Source organism: Myotis myotis, unplaced genomic scaffold (assembly GCF_014108235.1).
Source record: "Myotis myotis isolate mMyoMyo1 unplaced genomic scaffold, mMyoMyo1.p scaffold_m19_p_2, whole genome shotgun sequence".
Taxonomy (NCBI): Eukaryota; Metazoa; Chordata; class Mammalia; order Chiroptera; family Vespertilionidae; genus Myotis; species Myotis myotis.
This window is the reverse complement of record NW_023416324.1, coordinates 192524479-192529759: the sequence shown is the minus strand read 5'-3', so window position 1 is coordinate 192529759 and position 5281 is coordinate 192524479. Positions and strand designations below refer to the sequence as shown.

The following is a 5281-nucleotide window of genomic DNA, read 5'->3' as shown; positions in this document are numbered from 1 at the left end:
TACATAAGTGCATTCTTATTATAAAAATGGAAACAATACAGAAGTATATATAGAAAATCTTTTTCTCCCTTAATGTAAGATAATGTGATTGTGTTTGGGGTATCAGTGTGCCAACTGAAAAGCTAGGTCCCCCAGACTTCCATGTAGCGTGTGTGACTGCATGATAGCTCTGGCAACGAGCTCTAAGTTGGTGTCTAATGGAGACACAAATATAATTATGCACACATACAAATATACACATCTATTCACATGGGAGGAGAGCAAGAGAAGTAACTTTCAAAACCAGAACCTATTAAATTTATTTTTATTTATTTATTTATTTTTTATTTTTTTTAAATTTATTTTTTATTTTTTTATTTTATTATTATTTTTTTTAACACTGTCTAAGTCTATATAACGGCTTGTCTCATAGAGGAGAGCACCGGAATAGGTTAGACTTTGTTGCTGTAGCAAGCTCAAATTGTGTCAGACAGTGTCGATCATCTGCCACAGAGTGTTGCTTGCAAAAAAGTGTTTAATTTAGTTGAATAAAACAGAGGAACTAGTTAAATGCCTCTGAAAGTTATGACTAAAATAGTCAGAAAACCAGAGAGATACCCCAAATTCAACCAGATACCATTTTAATACCCATACAAATTATAGAACTAATAACAAATATTTGAGACCAAAATATATCATATTAATGTTTTCTTTTGCTAAAGAATCTATATATATTTAGAATTACCGAGTTGTAATAAGAATTTTACTTACTAGGTTAACAAGGTAGCCTTGTGATTACAAATTAAACTGTAGAATTGAGTAATTTATTTAAAGGTATGGATTTTAGTGGTTTTACTGTTTATGTATAGTATTAGAATACATATATAATAGACTAAGTTTCAACCTATTTTTACGTTTAATTCATAGGAATGACTTAATTACTTGGGGCTATTTGTCATTTAGACAATTGAAGGACTTTAAAAAGACTGTATTAAATTTATAAGTCCAGTTTAAAACACTTAAAAGAGTTTAATTACCTAAGTTAGAAAATGTAATAAAATATTAATGGAAGTCATTAAAGTGACAGTTCAAATCTGCTAGGCTTATAATGGAATAATAAAATTTGTAAGCTGAACTTAAATGTTTAAAGAATTAAATTAGAATCCATGAATTAATAAATTATTAATTTTTAAAACAAAATTACCTCTAAATTGCTTTTTTCCTGTGACCATAAAGAAATTCATGTTTATACAAGAAAAAGCAACAACACTAAAATGAAGCTTAAATAATTGTCGTGTTTGAATCTTCACCTTTGAAACATACTCTGTCTTATGTACCCTATGGTCAAGACAAAAGACTGAAAACCATTAAAAATTTGTAGTCATTATGGTTTTTGTAATTATCTTTTAATTTTAGCATTGAATGTTTTTCTGCTATGAAAGATGACAAAATTAACACTAGGATAATAGGGTGACCAGCCATCCCACTTTGTCTGGAACTAAGGACCCCCAGTACTAAAATTATATCATTGGTCATCTTTGTGGAAGGCATTGTGGTAGAGAGGCTAAGGCTCTAGCATCTACATATGAGACTACATATGAGACTAAGCTCTTCGGCTTACCACTGATTTATCATGGGCAAATGACTTACTTTTGTGCTTCTATTTTCTCCTCTGTAAAATGGGGATAAAACTATGATTATCAATCCCAAAAGGTTGTTGTGAAAATTAAATGAGTTACTGTACGGAAAGCACCTACAATTGTACCTGGAATGTAATAAGCACTAAGTATATATGACCTCCCATTGCTGGGGCCTCACTCTCTTCTCTTTTTTTATTTATTTATTTATTTATTTATTTATTTATTTATTTATTTATTTATTTTTAGAGAGGGAGAAAGAGAGAGAGAGAGGGGAGAGAGAGAGAGAGAGAGAGAGAGAGAGAGAAACATTGGTGTGTGAGAGATAAATCGATTGGTTGCCTCCTATATGCACCCCCCACTGGGGATCAAACCTGCAACCTAGATATGTGCCCTGACCAAGAATTGAACTTTCGATCTTCCAATGCATGGGACAATGCTCCACCCAACTTTATTTTATACGTTAATAGATCTGATGATTGTCACCTTGTTATTGGGTTGTTGTTTTTTTCTCTTGATTTACTTCTCAGTTGGCTTTTATAATAAAATATATATATTTTAAAAAATTTGTTACAAGAAGCTCATAGGAGCTGCGTTCTCTGAGATTTTGGGTTTTGAAAATGTCTGTTGCTTTGCCTTATGACTGAGTGGAGTGATGTTCTTGGAAGACAGTTCTCCATTTTCTTTCTGGCCTAGAAGTTTGCCATACCAAAGCCGGAGGCCAGCCTGACTTCCTTTTCTCTTATAAATGAATTGTTTTGCCAGAATATTTTAAATTCCTTTTTAAAAATTAATGTTTTAAATTATTGAAGTTTAATAACGTAGCCACATTGTATCTTGATCTATATCAATTTTTTCTTATACAATGTGTCCTAATTACAGATCCAGTTCTTATATATCAGTAAAACTTTACTGTAGTTTATTTTCAAATTCTTTTCCAGTTGAGTTTTACCTCAGAGCATCAATTATGGAACAGGTCATCTTTGTGTTCTTTGTTTTTCCTGTTCTCTGAAATTGCTTTAATCTCTTTGCCTTTCTCCTCCTCATTCATTATGATATTCTCAAGTCTTTCTTTCATGCCATAAGCAGACAGTGGTAGTGGCCTACTTGATGTATGTTTCTTCTTTCTCACTAACAGAACCCCGGACGTAGTTCTGGCCAAAGAGCTGTAAGTCTACCATATGGGATTTAGGAAAACTCTCTATAAGTTTACCATTTGGGACTTAGGTCTGACTAAGCAGGCACGTGCCTTTTATCTTTCTTCCTCCATTCTCCCCTTCTGGAATACAGATGCAAGGTGGAAGGAAAAGAGCTACTTTGGTATTAAGAGGTGAAAGGATGAAAGTACATGCTAGATATGTCGGAGCAGAGAGCTAGCAGGATCTTTGATGGCTTTTCTGAAGAAACAAGAAAAACCACTACCACAATTTAATTGACAACTGTTTAGTTAAGTTTTCTGTTACATACATACAATTGAAAATAATTCCTACTGATACAGACCATTTATTTAACTTTTAGCAATGTTAAAATGTGGAGTATTTGAGTAGTTTTCGTGTCATTTTGAGTTGGAGTCATCCTGATCCATTTTTGGGATTTGCTCCAATTTTGACATATGTACTCCTGAAGGGAACAGGATATTGTTTTTTCTTTAATGGTGAAAAACATTTAAAAGGAAGGATTTTTGAAAGATTTAAAAGTCAGGTCACCAAGATCAAGCAAGCGTCATCCTCAGTGATAATTACATGAGTCCATGGGAGAACCACAGAAAGGGAAAGCGAGACAGTCAATGGGCTGTTCTCCTTAGAGAAATGGGCACTCTTTCTGCCTATTTTCAAATATTTGACAATGAGATGTTTTTAAAAAGTATTTTCTGTTTTCTACTGCTTTTTAGGGATTAATCCAGGGTCTAGAATTCAGAATTCAGAAATGAGTTTGAAATTGCCTTGACAATATGCATATTGGATAATAAATTTGATAACAGGTATTTAAAGCAAGAAAGCATGAAATAGTTTAACTCAAGATAAAAGACTATAGCCAATATTGGCTTGGGATTTAGAACAAATCTGTACCTTTTGTTGTCATTACTGAATTAGAGTTGCCTGGTGGCTCTACCCTACTCTTAATTAAGCACTTAGGCAGCCACAGTCATTAACTCCTTCAGGTCCCCAGGATACTACTTGGTTATTGCTTCAATTTACTGTACTAAGCTCACTAATAGGCAATGCCTTAAAACACTGAGAATACCTAGGTCATAATATGTTTAGACTTCTATATGATTAGAAGGAAAAAGCAATTCTAATTTAGTTCCTCGTTCATTTTAATTTGGGTTAGCAGATGTTCGCTGTGTACTGCCGTCAACTATATAATTTGCATTATGAAAGAGCCTATAATACCAATTTGTCAGGTCTATTTTTTGTTATAGTGTGGCTTTAATGTCCTCCAAAATGTTGCTATAAAAATAGGATACTTTTATTTTCTAATTCATGTAGAATACCCCACAAGCAAAATTGGGCTCATAAAATTCAAGCAATACTTTAAAATTAGTTTTGGCTGAAGAAGGAATGAGGGAAATAGAGAAAAAAATGAAGTAAAGTGAGGGAAGGAAGGGAAGGAAGCTGAACAATGAAGCTCTCAGCTTTCCCAGGACCCACAGCCACTGTGGGAACAGGTGGTGGTGGGTGGGGGAAGCAATTCTCCTGGAGAACATTCCTATTTCTAGTATCTATATAAATAAAAGCCTAAGTGACTGTTAGACCGGTAGACTCGTCGACTGATCCCTATGATGCTCTCTGACATCCAGGCAGCAGGTGCTCAACACAGGGGCTGCCCCTGGTGGTCAGTGCATACCCATAGCCAGCCTCCTATGGTCAGCCAACCTCCCACGGTCCCTTCCCCTGGCCGGCCGGCCCTGATCGGGACTGAGCAAGATGGCCCCTGATGGGCCCTGATTGCCAGCCAGGCTGAGGGACCCCACCCGTGCATGAATTCGTGCACCAGGCCTCTAGTTTCTAGTATAATGTTACTATTCAAAAACGTACCTTACATGGGGATTTTTGTCATGGGTATATAGATATTGAGGAAGATTTATTTTTACAAGCCACCATTTTGATAAATGGAAGGGAATGTATTTATGAGCACTTTAATTTTATAATTGTTTAGCCTTATTTGGAGGTAGTCAAACAAAAAAATGTTTTTCTTTGTTTTAAGCCTCTGAGTTTGGGGGGGATTTTTTATGCAGGAATAGGTCATGAATACAACCTACCTCATACAATAGTCTTGGTGACTAAATGAGAACAAGTGAAAAATAAATATTATCATTACGAGTTTGGTTTATCAGAACTTTGGTCAGGACATGACTTCTTTTAAATAGATTACACTATCTGTTGATGTGTTCAATTTTTGACATTCTGATAACTTTTAGTTCTTGTTTTGAGTTTCTCTGGATTCTGTCACTCTTTAAATTAGGGGCTACAATCATTCCTACTTTCACTTCACATTGGGAATATACTTGACAAATAGTGAGTTCCTAGATTTTGTAATAAATATAAAATACATTATGTTGAAAAAGTATTCAGCTACTCTTTGGAAACCTGTATATATAGATGAATAGAGAAAAAAATAGTTTTTGGCTCACCTGCTGAAAAGTCACTTATCAAGGCCTACCT

General features: G+C 34.6%; 1 non-coding gene across 1 annotated transcript; it reads right to left on the bottom strand.

The window, feature by feature from the left end:
- Positions 1-378: 378 nt before the first annotated feature.
- Positions 379-502, bottom strand: LOC118677971. The gene has a single exon (XR_004974670.1). It is a non-coding gene; the product is annotated as a small nucleolar RNA SNORA28 (small nucleolar RNA).
- Positions 503-5281: the final 4779 nt, after the last annotated feature.